Consider the following 17,998-nt stretch of genomic DNA (forward strand, 5'->3'; position numbering starts at 1 on the left):
TTTGATTCCAATGCCCATGTTCTTTTTACAGCAAACATCAGTTTTCTTAAATCTCATTGGTTCTTCCTCCAACATCTTCTAGACTTCCATTTTTTTTCTCTCTTTCTCCAACATTTTATTATGAAAATTTTCAAATGGTGACGCTAAAAGAATTTTATACCCACCACCTAGATTCTAGCATTAACATTTTACTGCAGTTACTTTATCACATATCATCTGTTTATTCATTTATCAATTTGTTTTTGTATACATTTCAAATATATACTTATTTTGATACACCTCCGAATAAACCACAGACATTTCCCACCAAACTTTGACATATATATCTTAACTAGAGTCTAATATTTGTTTGCAGTTTTTGTTGTTTAGTTTTTTTCTTTTTTGAGATGGGGTCTCACCCTGTCATCTAGTGCAATGCTGTGATCTTGGCTCACTCCAACCTCTGCCCCCCAGGCTCAGGTGATCCTCCCACCTCAGCCTCCTGAACAGCTGGGATCACAGGCATGCACCACCACACCTATTTTTTTTGTCTTTTTTATAGAGATGAGGTTTTGCCATGTTGCCCAGCCTGGTCTTGAATTCCTGGACTCAGGTGATCTGCCCTCCCACCCTCCTTGGCCTCCCAAAGTGCTGGGATTACAGGCATAAGCCATCACACCCAGCCAGCAGTTTTTTTGTTTTTTGTTTGTTTGTTAAATACCTTTCTCCTCTCTCCTACTGGCCAAAGAATTACAAATCCTGAATTTTAACAGAATTAAAGTTCTGTTTCTCCCCACTAAATGTCACTAAAATGTCAATAAACCTGAGTAATCTTTCTAAAATGTCAATTTTTACAGTTGGATAAGAATTTACAAAGTCTTAGGCCGGGCGCGGTGGCTCAAGCCTGTAATCCCAGCACTTTGGGATGCCGAGGCAGGTGGATCATGAGGTCGCGAGATCGAGACCATCCTGGTCAACATGGTGAAACCCCGTCTCTACTAAAAATACAAAAAATTAGCTAGGCATGGTGGTGTGTGCCTGTAATCCCAGCTACTCAGGAGGCTGAGGCAGGAGAATTGCCTGAATCCAGGAGGTGGAGGTTGCCATGAGCCGAGATTGCGCCATTGCACTCCAGCCTGGGTAAGAGCGAAACTCAAAAAAAAAAAAAAAAAAAAAATTGAATTTACAAAGTCTTATCCAACTGATCCAATTTACAGTTGGATCAGCTGGATAAGAATTTACAAGGTCTTCCTATTTTCTATAATTCATTCATATATTCAATGAATATTTATCAAGCCAAATGGCATCAACCAAAGCCCTACACAAGCTAAAAATCTGGCTCAACTGGGTAAGCTAATCATTTGATGACCCTTTACCCAACACGCTAAGTATTTCTTCTCTAATCCTGTTGGTAGCAGACAGTGGTGTTTAGAGTCTCCTCTACTGTCCTAAGCAATTCAACTCCTATCACCAAGTATCTACCCAACTGGGAAAAAAAAAAATAAAGCCTGAGCACTAATCTCAAAAGGAGACACTCACTCAGGGTTACCCATTCAATGGGGGAGGGTGGGCAGGGGAAGACTCAAATCTGCAGTGATTTTTTTTTGTGCCTCAAGGATATTTTAACACTTTCTATGGACTAAAGCATTTGATAGTTACCTATTAATCCAGCTTTGCTCCAATGATGTGTCCAGGAACCTGCCAGGTACTGTGTGGGAGATAAGTTACAGTCCCTGCACCCAAGAAGTTTAGCTTAGTCCCCACCATTTCCCAAAACATGTTCTAAAGACACTAATCTTAGTGCCAAAATACAAGAGCTCCATGAGAAACATCATGAGAAACTCCAGGAAGGCTATAAACCATATATCCTTCTTAGAGGAGCATAAAAAACAGTATATTCAAGACTGAGACAATTTGGCAAGAATCCTTTTCAATCCAGCATTTCTAAACTTGTCTGGCCACAGCACTACGTTTTCAGGTCTCACTTCAGATTTGTGTGACCCTGTCCCAACCCACTTGTCATTCATAAATAGTACTCAGGTCAGTCCCATTCAAACAAAATGGTCTCTGCTCCCATAAGGCACTTTCTGCTCAGAACTGGTTTTTTGGTTTACTGCTGTTTATTTCCTCCATGGTCAGTCCCACATTTTTGTTTTTTTGTTTTTTTGTTTTGAGACGGAGTCTCACTGTATCACCAGGTTGGAGTGCAGTGGCACAATCCTGGCTCACTGCAACTTCCGTTTTCCAGTTTCAAGCAATTCTCCTGTCTCAGCCTCCTGAGTAGCTGGTACTACAGGCACGTACCACCACGCTCAGCTAATTTTTTTTCTTTGGCCAGGCTGGTCTCGATCTCGTGATCTGCCTGCCTCAGCCTCCCAAAGTGCTGGGATTATAGGTGTGAGCCACTGTGCCCAGCCAGTCCCACATATTTAAACACTTTCCACACCCGGAGCACTTCCTACAAATGATGCTACCTCTCCTGCTCAGGTCCACTGATTTGCCATGTCTTAACTCCTGCAGTCCATGCTCTTATATCATCTGTCTTGCAGATCTGTGAGACATCAGACTGGACATGTAAAAATTAAAGGCCAGGAGAGTGAATGTATCAGTAAAAACATATTCAGAAATCAAATAAAATTTACAATGTAAGGCCAGGCACAGTGGCTCAAGTCTGTAATCTCAGCACTTTGGGAGGCCGAGGTGGGCAGATCACCTGAGTTCAGGAGTTCGATGTGACAAAATCCCATCTCTACTAAAAATACAAAAAAATTAGCCAAGTATGGTGGTGTATGCTTGTAATCCCAGCTACTCAGGAGGCTGAGGCAGAAGAATCACTTGAACCTGGGAGACAGAGGTTGCAATGGGTCAAGATCATGCCACTGTACTACAGCCTGGGTGACAGAGTGAGACTCCATCTCAAAACAAACAAACAAAAACCCCAATATGTATCACTGTAAAGTGCTACAACATAGATGAGCCTTGAAAACATTAAGCTAAGGCCAGCCTCAGTGGCTCATGCCTATAATCTCAGCACTTTGGAAAAATTAGCTGGGTGCAGTGACAGGTGCCTGTAGTCCCAGCTATTCAGGAAGCTGAGATGGGAGCATTGCTTGAGCCCAGGAGGTTGAGGCTGCCATGAGCTGTGATTGTGCCACTGCCTTCCAGCCTGAGCCACAGAGTGAGACCCTGTCTCAAAAAAAAAAAAAAAAAAGAAAGAAAGTAAGAAAAAAAAAGGCTGGGCGCGGTGGCTCAAGCCTATAATCCCAGCACTTTGGGAGGCCGAGGTGGGTGGATCACGAGGTCAAGAGATCGAGACCATTCTGGCCAACATAGTGAAATCCCGTCTCTACTAATAAAAAATTAGCTGGGCATGGTGGCGTGTGCCTGTAATCCCAGCTACTCAGGAGGCTGAGGCAGGAGAATTGTCTGAACCCAGGAGGCGGAGGTTGCAGTGAGCCGAGATCGCGCCATTGCACTCCAGCCTGGGTAACAAGAGCGAAACTCCGTCTCAAAAAAAAAAAAAGAAAGAAAAAAAAAGACATTAAGCTAAGTGAAATCTGCCAGACACAAAAAGACAAATACTACACAAATAAGGTATGCAGAGCGGTCAAATTCACAGAGACTAAAAGCTGAATGGTGGGTTGCCACAGGGTAGTGGTGAGAAGAGGAGATGGGGAGTTAGTGCTTAATGGGCACAGCATTTCAGTTTAGGAAGATAAAAAAGTCCTGGAGAAGAATGGTAGTAATGGTTACAAAACAATGTGAATTACTTAACGCCACAAAATTGTACACTTAAAAATTGTTAAAATGGTAAATTGTATGTTATGTACACTTACCAAAATAAAAAATTTTTTAGGTATGTCATAAAACGTGAATGTGAAAGAAAGCCCGGAGGACTCAGTATTTTTCATTTTATTTTATTTTTTGAGACAGACTCTAGCTCTGTCACCCAGGCTGGAGTACAGTAGCTCGATCTTGGCTCACTGCAACCTCCACCTCCTGGGCTCAAGCAATTCTCGTGCCTCAGCCTCCTGAGTAGCTGGGATTGCGAGTGTGTACCACCACACCCAGCTAATTTTTTTTATTTTTAGTAGAGATGGGGTTTCACCTTATTGGCCAGGCTGGTCTCGAACTCCTGGTCTCAAGTGATCTGCCCACCTTGGCTTCTCAAAGAGCTAGGATTACAGGTGTAAGCCACTACACCTGACCAGTTAATTTTTATTAAGCAACATATGTTCAAGTCTGGACATACTTCATTAAAAGTCTCCTGAGATCACAAACTATAAACTTTTACCCTGATAGACACGGCTATCAAACAATTTAATAAGTAATTTCGAATGTGGCCTTTGGAATCAAGGTCTCAAGTTGGCACAGACTGAGGATACTGAAAATCTGCCCTTCCAGCTCTGCCCCAGCCGGCCCCGTGTTCCCGGAAGCTGGCCCATCAGAACTGTACAAGGCATCCTCATGGGTGGGGTTCAGCCAATGGGTGGTACCGGCAGGAGGTCTAAAGGCGAGGGACAGTGAGATTGTGATATTTACTCCCCTGACTCTCTCCCTGCTGGGCTGTGAGTTGGCTGCATTGTTCCATTAACACCACAGCTACCATATGAAGACCTCCTCAAAACAGCTTTCTCTTCTGTCAGGTAACCATCCCATCCCCCCACCCCTTCAGGAGAGTAAGGTGGTTCTCCAGCTAGTCTAGACATACAGCACATTCCTTTGTTATTTCCCTGAACTTCTCCATTCTGCTTTAAGTTGGACCTCCTCCAATTACCCAATTTGAGTGTGCCTTCTGTTTTCTGCTGGGCCTCTGAGTGATACATTCCCAAAAAGATGGTTAGGATTTAAAAAAACAACAAACGAAGAGAATGGGAATAGCTGGGAACGGTGGTTCACGCCTATAATCCCAGAACTTTGGGAGGCTGAGAAAGGTGGATTGCTTGAGCCCAGGAGTTCGAGACCAGCCTGGGCAACATGGTGAAATCCCATCTCTAAAAAAATACAAAAAATAGCGGGCCGTGGTGGTGTATGCCTGTAGTCCCAACTACTGAGGAGTCTGAGGTGGGAGGATAACTTGAGCCCAGGAAGTCAAGGCTACAGTGAGCCTAGACTGCACCACTGCAATCCAACCTGGGCAACAGAGTGAGATTCTGTCTAAAAAAAAAAAAAAAAAAAAATGGAGCAAAGTGCATAGAAAACTATAAAAATAGTTTCCTGACCAGGTGCAGTGGCTCACAGCTGTAATCCCAGCACTTTACGAGGCCAAGATGGGTGAGATCAGCCTGACCAACATGGTGAAACCCCCATCTCTATTAAAAATACAAAAATTAGCCAGGCATGGTGGCATGCACCTGTAATCCCGGCTACTCAGGAGGATAAGGCAGGAGAATCACTTGAACCCAGGAGATGGAAGTTGCAGTAAGCCAAGATTGCACCACTGCACTCCAACCTGGGAGATAGAGCAAGACTCCTTCTCAAAAAAACAAAGTAAAAAAATAAAAAGCCAGGCACCATGGCTCACGCCTGTAATCCCAGCACTTTGGGAGGCCAAGGCAGATGGATCACCTGAGATCAGGAGTTTGAGACCAGCCTGACCAACATGGATAAATCCTGTCTCTACTGAAAATACAAAATTAGCCGGGCGTGGTGGCGCATGCCTGTAATCCTAGCTAGTCTGGAGGCTGAGGCAGGAAAATCATTTGAACCCGGGAGGCTGAGGGTGTTGTGAGCCAAGATCTCACCATTGCACTCCAGCCTGGGCAACAAGAACAAAACTCTGTCTCCAAATAAATACAAACATAACATTTCCTAAATCTAGCATTCTAAATCCAGGTAAGAGATAAGCACTGGAGACATACATTTTGAAGGCTTAAAAAAATGTAGAAAAATATTAATGTCTGGGTTCCCTGTATTCCCCCAAATTCGTAGGTATAGTCTTTCAAAAAGCACTGCTGTGGCTGGGCATGGTGGCTCACACCTGTAATCCTGGCACTATAGGAGACCGAGACGGGCAGATCCCTTGAGCCCAGGAGTTTGAGATCAGACTGGACAACATAGCAAAAATCCTGTCTCTACAAAAATGTAAAAATTTGCTGGGCATGGTGGTGAGCACATGTGGTCCCAGCTACTCAGGGCAGGGATACGGGGGAGCAGCTCTGAGGTGGCACTGCTTGAACCTGGGAAGTAGAGGTTGCAGTGAGCTGAGATCGCACCACTGTACTCCAGCCTGGGTGACAGAGCAAGACCCTGCCTTAAAAAAAAAAAAAAAAAAAAAAAAAAAAGCACTGGGGATATCTTCTAGATTTTTCCTAATATTGCCAATCCATAATGTGAATTCAAATTGTGGGGTCCCAGAACAAAATTTCTGAAGGGGTTTCCTTAATTGAAAGACAAAAGACCGTTGTCTCTCCTTTCTTGCTTGCTTGCTCTACCAGGGGAGAGTGCCTACCTGGAAAGAGTTGGGAAAAAGGTTCCCTTTCTGTAGGGCTGTCCAGCAGAGGTTCCTTCAAAAGAATATGCTTCCATGAGCATCCTTATGTCATGGAACTGAACTTTCCAGAAAACAGTGCCTTTTGGGAACAAGAATCCATTTAAAAAATCTCAAGTCCCAGCAATGAGAAGGAGTATCTATCCTTAAAAGCAACTGCGGCCGGGCGCGGTGGCTCAAGCCTGTAATCCCAGCACTTTGGGAGGCTGAGGCGGGTGGATCACGAGGTCAAGAGATCGAGACCATCCTGGTCAACATGGTGAAACCCTGTCTCTACTAAAAATACAAAAAATTAGCTGGGCATGTTGGCGCGTGCCTGTAATCCCAGCTACTCAGGAGGCTGAGGCAGGAGAATTGCCTGAACCCGGGAGGCAGAGGTTGCGGTGAGCCGAGATCGTGCCATTGCACTCCAGCCTGGGTAACAAGAGCAAAACTCCGTCTCAAACAAAACAAAACAAAACAAAACAAAACAAAACAAAAGCAACTGCACATTTCTCTTATCCTTGACAATACAAGAGCTCTTACAAGACAATATGAAGGGTGATGAATGATTTCCTCCCTTTGCATGAAAGGGTGAGAGGTGTCAGAAAATGAAGTTTAAATCTGCTTCAGGAAGGAAGGAAATGAGAGAAGCAAGGAAAACAGCACTTCCTCCTATGGTTTGTCACTGGAATTCACTCTGGACAGAAGGTCAGCAGCAGTCACAGCCAGGTTCTCAGAGAACTAGTAGCAGATGAGGGAAAAGCAGGACCCCTCTTGGCCACAGCACTACCACATGGCTAAGGAGCACAGCCTGGGCCACCTGCTCTTCGTCAGCAGCAGCCTCATACCCTGCGTGCCCCCAGGACCGTGGCACTGACTCACCACATGGACTCTGGTTCCACAGGTTACGGAATGTTGAACTAGAATGTTGAACTGGAAATGAAAACCCTGCTCTGGCTTAGGTGAGCTGATCAGAGAAGTAGGGTAGGAAAGTAAAGGAATCTGCTGTCATACACTGTCTGAAACAATTGATATTGACACACTTTGCTGACTTCAAACTTGTCCCAAGTTGGAAGGCAACAGCTCCAGATGGAACAGGATACATGTCAGAGTTTCCGCCAATCGTGGAAGGCCTCCTCAGTCCTTCTCAGGATTTAAACTGAGCAACCCTTGTCTAAACCACCCAAATACTTCTACAAAAATTTTTTGTTTTACGAAAGACAGAATTTAACATAAGAAAGCTTCAGGACTGACTCTCACAGTACAATAGTTTGAACTAATTTACATCCTCCACACCACCCATATTAGACTGCTGTTTTCCTTCCCTTTTAAGCTCTTTTTTTTTTTTTAATTGCTTATATATCTCTACAAGAGTTTTGTTTTTTTTTTTTTTTTTTTTTTTTTTTAGACGGAGTTTCACTCTCGTTACCCAGGCTGGAGTGCAATGGCGCGATCTCGGCTCACCGCAACCTCCACCTCCTGGGTTCAGGCAATTCTCCTGCCTCAGCCTCCTGAGTAGCTGGGATTACAGGCACGTGCCACCATGCCCAGCTAATTTTTTGTATTTTTAGTAGAGACAGGGTTTCACCATGTTGACCAGGTTAGTCTCGATTTCTCGACCTCGTGATCCACCCGCCTCGGCCTCCCAAAGTGCTGGGATTACAGGCTTGAGCCACCGCGCCCGGCAAGAGTTTTGTCTTTTTAATGAAACTGCACTAGTGGAGGGAGGTTCGAAGATTAATATCTCAAGACCTACAAAGTTGGAGGAAATTTACATTCAAGAAATATTTTCAAATGGGTTAACCTAGGAGTTCCTAAGTATCCTCTCAGATTCACATTTCTTAAATCATGCATGAATATCAATTATGGGTGGAAATTTAAGAACCACTGACTCATCACTAAACATATTAGACATGTCTGAGCTAAGTAGCTGAGCAACATATTAAAATGAACGGCTCCACTATGCTGTAGATGTAATACACATGATAGCAGTTGCAGAAGTGCAGATTAAGGTGAAACTATAAAGTGAAACTTTAGGGTGTGGCTATAGATAACCGGGAACACGATAAACATGTAAAAACAGGTAGCTTTTAAGACAGTTTCCAGAAGACACTAAGAAAATTTATTAACCCAGTGTTTCAAGCTGTGAGGACAAATGTTAGCAAGATCTGCAAGGCAGGCATCTTGTTTCTTTTTCTTATCTGTTTCAAGCACAATCTTGTGTTTCTGCTAAAGAATATTTAAAAAGACATGAGGAATTTCTCTATCCTTCAACCTTTTTTTTTTTTTTGACATAGGTTCTCACTCTGTTGCCCAGCCTGGAGTGCAATGATGATCATGGCTCACTGCAGCCTTGACCTCCCAGGCTAAAGTGATCCTCCCACTTTAGCCTCACAAGTAGTTGGACCTAGAGGCATGTGCCACTGCACCCAGCTAATTAGTGTAAAAAAATTTTTTTGTGGCCGGGCGCGGTGGCTCAAGCCTGTAATCCCAGCACTTTGGGAGGCCGAGGCGGGTGGATCACGAGGTCAAGAGATCGAGACCATCCTGGTCAACATGGTGAAACCCCGTCTCTACTAAAAATACAAAAAGTTAGCTGGGCATGGTGGCCCATGCCTGTAATCCCAGCTACTCAGGAGGCTGAGGCAGGAGAATTGCCTGAACCCAGGAGGCGGAGGTTGCGGTGAGCCGAGATCGCGCCATTGCACTCCAGCCTGGGTAACAAGAGCGAAACTCCTTCTCCAAAAAAAAAAAAAAAATTTTTTTTGTACAGACAGGATTTTGCCATGTTGCTCAGGCTGGTCTTGAACTGACGAGTTCAAGCAATTCTCCAGCCTCAGCCTCTCCAAGTGCTGGAATCACAAGCATGAGCCACTGAGCCTGGCCTCAACCTATTTTAGGTATAAAATATTCTTAATATCTGGACGAAAGAATCAGTAAAGGAATTCAGAAAACTGAAGATTCTAAGGAACAAAAACTGGGAGGAAACAAACTGTCCAATTGGAGTTAAAAATAGCTAAGATCATTAGCAGGGTAGGTGATTTTAGATCATTGTAAGGAGTACCAATGTTTGAGCACCATGGAAAACCAGGGACTAGCAGCTTTACACAAACATCAACAAAAACTGCAGTATCACTTACCTTTTACAGAAACTACAGCCATTATACTTGAAAAGAAAATGTATCTATGAAATCTTCTGATAGTTTCAAGATGAACCAGAGAATATGCCACAACACAGCAAACCCAACAAATGTTCTTTTTCCTTTTTCTAATTGTACTTGATTCTTTAGACGGTATCAAAAGAATTCAACGTCCATTTTATTTTGGAGTCAGAGTCTCGCTCAGCCACCCAAGGGAGAGTGCCTACCTGGGAAGAACTGGGAAAGGGATTCCCTTTCTGTAGGGCTGTTCAGTGGAGCTTCCTTTAACAGAAAACACTACCTTTTGGGAATGATAATCCATTTAAAAAATCTCAAGTCCCGGCAATGAGAAGAAATATCTAACTTTGAAAGCAACGGCACATTTCTCTTGTCCTTGATAATACAAGAGCTCGTACAAGACAATACAAAGACTAAATGAATAATTTCTTCCCTTTGCATGAAAGTAGAGGTGTCAGAAAATGAAGTCTGGAGTACAGCGGCGCAATCTCAGCTCACTGTAACCTTTGCCTCCTGTGCTCAAGTGATCCTCCTGCCTCAGCCTCCCACATAGCTGGGACCACAGGCATGCACCATCACGTCTTGCTAATTTTCATATTTCTCATAGAGACAGGTTCTGACACGTTGGCCAGGCTGGTCTCAAACTCCTGAGCGCAAGCAATCCACTAGCCTCGGACTCCCAAAGTGCTGGAATTATAGGTGTGAGCCACTACACCTGGCCTTTCAATGTCCTAAATGTCCAAGACTTTTTTCCCTCTCTAAGACACAGAGGGTACACATCTTTCTTATCAATTCAAGAAAGTAAATGTGAATGTTCATGAGTAAAGCTAATGCTATTTCACGAAAAATCTTTTTTTTCTTTTTTTTTTTTTTGAGACGGAGTTTTTGCTCTTGTTACCCAGGCTGGAGTGCAATGGCGCGATCTTGGCTCACTGCAACCTCCGCCTCCTGGGTTCAGGCAATTCTCCTGCCTCAGCCTCCTGAGTAGCTGGGACTACAGGCACGCGCCACCATGCCCAGCTAATTTTTTTATTTTTTTTTTTTTTAGTAGAGGCGGGGTTTCACCATGTTGACCAGGATGGTCTCGATCTCTTGACCTCGTGATCCACCCACCTCGGCCTCCCAAAGTGCTGGGATTACAGGCTTGAGCCACTGCGCCTGGCCAGCTACATTTTTTTTTTTTTTTTTTTTTTTGAGATGGCGTTTCACTTGTTACCCAGGCTGGAGTGCAATGGCACGATCTCGGCTCACCGCAACCTCTGCCTCCTGGGTTCAAGCAATTCTCCTGCCTCAGCCTCCCAAGTAGCTGGGACTACAGGTGCGTGTCACCATGCCCAGCTAATTTTTGTATTTTTAGTAGAGACGGGGTTTCACCATGTTGACCAGGATGGTCTCGATCTCTTGACCTCGTGATCTGCCTGCCTTGGCCTCCCAAAGTGCTGGGATTATAGGCATGAGCCACCACGCCCAGCCTCATGAAAAATCTTGATCCACGTTAATTTATTAAAGTTCTGATTTAAAATTTTAGTTCTTAGCCAGGCATGGTGGTGTGTGCCTGTAATTTCAGCTCTTTGGGAGGCCAAGGTGGGAGGATCGCTTGAGGCCAGGAATTCAGGTCCAGCCTGGGCAGCACAGTGAGACTCCATCTCCAAAAAAAAAAAATTCGCTCAGGGACTAACAATATCTAACAATATGTTCTGGTAAAGGACAGCTGCCCCTCACAAAAGCAAGGAAGAATTTATTTTTTGAGAAATGTGTCAAAATGATTCCAATTACTTTAAGCTGAATTTTGAAAAAGAGAAAAGAAAAAGTACAAAGCCCCAGATATAAAGCTGCAAGGCAGGACAATATGCAGGATAATATTTGATGAAGAAAAAGGAAAGTAAACTGCAAGTAAGCTTGAAACAACACTCAGAAGTTAGGATATCCATACAGTACAGCAAGGCCCAGAGTATAAGCAACAAAGTGGGCCTGACATTGTAATACAAGAAAGTAAAAACAGCCTAGTACTCTTGAGGCATGTTAGAACTCATCCCAAAATTCAAAATGGGAAGGTTCACTTCACATAAAAAAAAATCTCTGGCAGGAGATAGGGGGGCCATAATACAATATGTAAAGAAAATAAGGCCAGGCAGCATGGCTCAAGCTTCTAATCCCAGCATTCTGGGAGGCCGAGGCAAGAGGATCGCCTGAGGCTAGGAGTTTGAGACTAGCCTGGTCAACATAGTGAGATCCCATCTCCACAATAAATACGTAAGAAAAAGAAAATAATATATTCACATGAAAACCCTTGAATCGGGGGGTAAAACATTACAAGTAGTAACTGGGATAAGATGAAGGGAGAGGCTGGGTGCAGTGGCTCACACCTGTAATCCCAGCACTTTGGGAGGTCAAGGCAGGTGGATCACCTGAAGTCAGGAGTTTGAGACCAGCTTGGCCAACATGGCAACACCCTGCCTCTATTAAAAATACAAAAATCAGCTGGGCATGGTGGCGTGCACCTGCAGTCCCAGCTACTTGGGAGCCTGAGGCAGGAGAATCACTGGAACCTGGGAGAGGTGGAGGTTGCAGTGAGCTGAGATCATGCCACTGCATTCCTGCCTAGGCAACAGAGTAAGACTCCGTCTCAGAAAAAAAAAAAAGAAGAAAAAGAAGGGAGAAAGAAACGGGGGAGATTTATATTATAGACTGCTATTACAGAAAACCAGAAGGATATTTTAATAATACTACAAAATTGTTACAGAGACAGCAGCATGTGGTAGTTGACATAAACTGGACTACTAACTTCCTAACAATTAACAAATGCATACAGTCACAGGCCAATTAATTAACTATGTCCTAGAGACTCCACAGACTCTTTTGCGGGGCCAACAAGGCAGGTAGCATGCCTGATGATTGGGATTCCTGCTCAGAAGCAGGGGACACAGTTCATGACTTCACTCCAGTTCTGCAGCATTTTGTTTTGCTTAGAAAAAAATCATGAATAGCTGTTGAATTTTATCAAATGCTTTTCTTGTATCCAATGAGATGACCATTTTTCTCCTTTATTCTGATGTCATAAGTTACACTGATTTTCAATGTTAAACCAACCTTGCATTCCTGGGATAAATTCTACTTGATTATGATATATTATCCTCTTTATAGACCGCAATTTTCAATTTGGTACTTTTTTGTTAAAGATTTTTAAACCTATGCTCTCAAGGGTTATTAGTCTATAACTCTCTTTTCTTTAATTGTCCTTGTCAGATTTGTACATAAAGGTTAGTCTTGCTCTGTTTGTGCCTGGCCCACTGGGTACAGGAAAAGAAGAAGGGCTCTAATGATGCCTAAAATTAAATTTTCCAATAGCCAGGTAGTGGGGAGCTTAGAATAGGTAAAATAAGATTTAGATAAGTAAATATCTAATGTCTTTATACCATAGTGTTATAAAATAGAATTCATACCAGCAACACTGAAACAAGACAAAGATCACTGAATCATTTGAGCACCATAATTCACAAATTGTCCTCACTCCTCTAGCAATATGTTTTTGTTTTTGAGACAGAGTTTCACTCTTGTTGCCCAGGCTGGAGTGCAATAGCACAATCTTGGCTCACTGCAACCTTCGTCTCCTTGGTTCAAGCAATTCTCCTGCCTCAGCCTCCGGAGTAGCTGGGATTACAGGCATGTACCACCACGCCTGGCTAATTTGGTATTTTTAGTAGAGATGGGGTTTCTCTATGTTGGACAGGCTGGTCTCAAACTCCCGACCTCAGGTGATCCATCTACCTCAGCCTCCCAAAGTGGGCCAGGCCTGGCCCTCCAGCAATATCTCAACATGCCTGACAACTTTCTTTTATTTATTTTTTTTTTGAGATGGAGTCTTGCTCTGTCACCCAGGCTGGAGTGTAGTGATTCGATCTGGGCTCACTGCAACCTCTGCCTCCTGGGTTCAAGTGACTCTCCTGCCTTAGCCCTCCGAGGAGCTGAGATTGCAAGCATGAGCCATCACACCCAGCTAATTTTTGTATTTTTAGTAGAGATGGGTTTTACCATGTTGGCCAGGCTGGTATCAAACTCCTGACCTCAAGTGATTTGTCCACCTTGGCCTCCCAAAGTGCTGAGATTACAGGTGTGAGCCACCATACCCGGCCAACTTTTAGCCCTTTCTATGCCCATGTCTGTTCACTTCTATTTTCAAACTTTTTTCAGCTCTTACCCTTATAATATATACTCTATTAGACTGAACTGCTATTCAATAATCTTCACTCTCTTATATAAATTATACATCCTTACAAGATGTGTAGTTGTATGTGTATAATAATGTATGTCATTATGTATATCATTAATAGTATACAAATATAGAATTACATATCCATACCCTTTACTGTATAATTGCGCAGTGCCTCCCACTATGGGCAGAGTATGCTTCCCTGTCACATTTTGGTAGGACTTGGAGTGCAGTGGAGATGGCATAAGCACAGGTTTTCAGCCATTATTTTCTGGTTTGGCCTGTCCTCTGGTACTCCTGTAATCTGCCGTTAGAAGAGCATGCGCTGAAAGCTCCTGGCTCTTTAGTCTAGGCCCCAAAATGAAGACAAGAAAAAACAGACTTGAGGCCAGGCGCACTGGCTCCTGCCTGTAATCCCGGCATTTTGAGAGGCTGAGGCAGGTGGATCACCTGAGGTCAGGAGTTCGAGACCAGTCTGGCCAACATGGTGAAACCCCATCTCTACTAAAAATACAAAAATTAGCCGGACATGGTGGTGGGCACCTGTGATCCCAGCTCTTTGGGAGGCTGAAGCAGGAGAATCACTTGAACCTGGGAGGCGGAGGTTGCAGTGAGCCGAGATCGTGACATTGTACTCCAGCCTGGGCAACAAGAGCAAAACTCTGTCTCAAAAAAAAAAAAAAGAAAAAGAAAAAAAAAAAAACAGACTTGAACCTAAATGGAAGACTACAGGATCCAACCTGGTCTAGCTTGTATCAGCTAAACTGCTATCACCCTATTCTTCTATTAAATCTACACTTACTTAACTCTTACCATCTGAGCTATTATCTTTTGGATCCATCCCTGTTTCCTGTATGTTCTATAGGGCAGGGATTCTTTTTGTCTATTTATTCACTGATGTCAATCAAGCACCTAAAGCTGCCTGATACAAAGTAAGCCCTCCATAAATATTTGCAGGATTGAATGATTTAACATACTGAACTACTTTAACTTATACATCAAAACATGCATTCATATTCCCAGTGATCACACTGTTCTTTCCCACAAAGGTACATGAGATCTCACAGGACTTATTCCCAGGTTAGGAAGGTTGGGTTTTGGTTTTGGGGCAATTAGCAGCACCTGAAGATTATTTTTTTGTAGGCAGGTATAATGATTACAATGACGTGGTGGCTCATGCCTGTAACCCCAGCACATTGGAAGGCTAAGGCAGGCAGATGACTTGAACTCAGAAGTTTGAGACCAGTCTGGGCAACATGGTAAAACCCATCTCTGTTGAAAATATAAAAATTAGTAACTGTAGTCCCAGCTACTCAGGAGGCTGAGGTGGGAGGATGGCTTCCGCCCAGGAGGCAGAGGCTGCAGTGAGCTGAGATTGCGCCACTGCACTCCAGCCTGATAAACAGAGCTAGACCTGTCTTGAAAAAAAAAAAAAAATAGGATTGGTTGTAAATGACTAAACATCCCAAATAAAAGAAAAAAAAGAGAGAAAAAGAAAGTGTGTGTATATAAATGTATCTTTTTCCAGATGAAGACAAAGATATTCTAAGGAACATCATTATTCTGGTTGTTTCTCTTCCTATGGTTTTTTTAAAATGGGTTTATTGAGACATAATTAACATACTATCCAATTCACCCACTTAAAGTATACAATGAGTTTTTAGCATATTCAGAATTGTGTGACCATTATAACTATCAATTTTAGAATTTCAACACCTGCTTTTTTTGTTGTTGTTGTTGTTTTATTGAGATGAAGTCTCACTCTGTTGCCTAAGCTGGAGTGCAGTGGCACAATCTCAGCTCACTGTAACCTCTACCTCCAGGTTCAAGCAATTCTCCTGGCTCAGTCTCCTGAGTAGCTGAGACTACAGGCATGCACCACCAAGCCCAGGTAATTTTTATTTTTAGTAGAGATGGGGTTTCATTATGTTGGCCAGGCTGGTATCGAACCCCTGACCTCGTGATCTGCCACCTCGGCCTCCCAAAGTGCTGGGATTACAGGCATGAGCCACCGCCCCTGGCCTGAGAAATTTTATACTCACTAGCAGTTACTTCCCATTTCCCCCCAACATCCCCTCTCCTCTTCAGCCTTAGGCAAACACTAATTTACTTTCTCTATATAGAGATTTGCCTATTTTGGACATTTCACATAAACGGAATCACACAATATGTGGTCTTTTGTGATTGGCTTCTTAGCACAATGTTTTCAAGGTCTTCACATCATTTTTAAAATAGAAATATAATCAGCTTAAAGTGTATGTCAGGCGTCCCCAAACTTTTTACACAGGGAGCCAGTTCACTGTCCCTCAGACCATTGGAGGGCCGCCACATACTGTGCTCCCCTCACTGACCACCAATGAAAGAGGTGCCCCTTCCTGAAGTGCAGCGGGGGACCAGATAAATGGCCTCAGGGGGCCGCATGCAGCCCACGGGCCATAGTTTGGGGACACCTGGTGTATGTAATAGTTAAGCTGGGAGCAGTGGCACATGCCTGTAATCGCACCACTTTGGAAGGCCGAGAGGAGCACACAGCTTGAGCTTAGGCGTTCAAGACCAGCCTGGGCAACATAATGAGACCCCATCTCTACACAAAAAAATGCAAAAATTGGGCAGGCGTGATGGCATGTGCCTATTGTCCACCTACTTGGGAGGCTAAAGTGGGAGGATTGCTTGAGTACAGTACAGGATGTTGAGGCTATTGTGAGCTGAGACTGCACCACTGCACTCCAGCCTAAGCGACAAGCAAGATACTATCTCCAAAAAAAGTAATAGTTAAGAGCACAGACTATAGAGCCAGACTGCCTAAATCTACATGCCAGCTCCATCCCTTATTAAAGCAATTACTAAACTTTTTATTAGAACAATTTCTTAATTACTAACTTGCTTCTTTGGAGCAAGTTACTTAACTTCTCTGTGTCTTAATTTTCTTATCTGTAAAATGGGTTTAATAACAGAACCCCCTGGGTAAGGTAGCTCACACCTGTAATCCCAGCACTCTGGGAGGCTGAAGCAGGTGGATTTCTTGAATCTAGGAGTTCAAGACCAGCCTGGGCAACATGGTGAAACCTGGTCTCTACAAAAAATGCAAAAATTAGCTGGACATGGTAGCATGCAACTGTAGCCCCAGCTAGTCAGGAGGCTGAGGTGGGAGGATGACTTGAGCCCAGGACATCAAGGCAGCAGTGAGCTGTGATTACACCATCTACTCTGGGTGACAGAGCAAGACCCTGAGTCAACATAAAAATAAAAATAAAACCTGCTCATAGGGTTGCAATGAAATTAATATATGTAAAGCACTAAAAATAGTACCTCACAAATAGCAAGCATTACACAAGTATTGGCTATCATTATTATTATCTGTATTAAAAAGAGGGGAATTGTAGATAGACACTCAAAACCTTTTTCATAGCATTGGGATGTATTTTGGTATTTAATATGTTTAAAAATGAATGTCTCAGGAATGGAAAATGAGGACTGACTGCTACTGGGTGTGAGATTTATTTTGGGGGCAATGAAAATGCTCTGGAATTAGTGGTAAATGGGTGTACAATTTTGTGGATATACTGAAAACCACTGAATTGTGTATTTTGAAAAGGTATGGCATGTGAGTTATATCTCAGCTCTTAAAAGTAAGTGTTTCTCTTCTTTCAAAAATCTCTATACTTCACGCAAAATAGAGAAGGCAGGCCAGGCGTGTTGGCTCATGCCTGTAATCCCAGCATTTTGGTTGGCCAAGGGGGTTGGATCATTTGAGGCCAGGAGTTCAAGACCAGCCTGGGCAACAGTGAGACCGTTGCTACAAAAATTTATTACGAATTACCTGGGCGTGGTGGTGCATGCCCGTAGTCCTAACTACTTGGAAAGCTGAGGTGGGAGGATCATTTGAGCCTAGGAGATTTGAGGCTGCAGTGAGCTGTGATCGTGCCACTGCATTCCAGCCTGGGCAACAGAGCAAGATCTTGTCTTTAAAAAAGTAGTGAAGGACCTCTCTCACCCAAAAAAGTAGCGAAGGGCCTCTCTCGCCTAAAACAGTAGTGAAGGGCCTCTCTTAGCTCTATGTAGTTGCACTTGGCTTCACCTGTGTAACTTTTGTAATGGCGAGAGAAAGAAAAGATCTCAGGACCTCAGATGCGCCTACTGTGGCCTCTCTTTCCTTGAGGGGAGCAATAGGCCCTCAAA

The 17,998-nt window shown here is 43.5% G+C and overlaps 1 protein-coding gene and 1 non-coding gene across 3 annotated transcripts in view; one reads left to right on the top strand and one right to left on the bottom strand.

Moving 5' to 3' along the window:
• The window catches only part of DNMBP (dynamin binding protein), a 133,361-nt gene that overhangs the window by 97,661 nt on the left and 17,702 nt on the right, over positions 1-17,998 (bottom strand). The gene's annotated exons all lie outside the window — the stretch shown is intronic.
• LOC120362573 (small nucleolar RNA SNORA64/SNORA10 family) lies at positions 17,862-17,991 on the top strand. Its single transcript, XR_005578432.1, has one exon. It is a non-coding gene; the product is annotated as a small nucleolar RNA SNORA64/SNORA10 family (small nucleolar RNA).

This window comes from Saimiri boliviensis, chromosome 12 (genome assembly GCF_048565385.1).
Source record: "Saimiri boliviensis isolate mSaiBol1 chromosome 12, mSaiBol1.pri, whole genome shotgun sequence".
In the NCBI taxonomy this organism is placed as follows: Eukaryota; Metazoa; Chordata; class Mammalia; order Primates; family Cebidae; genus Saimiri; species Saimiri boliviensis.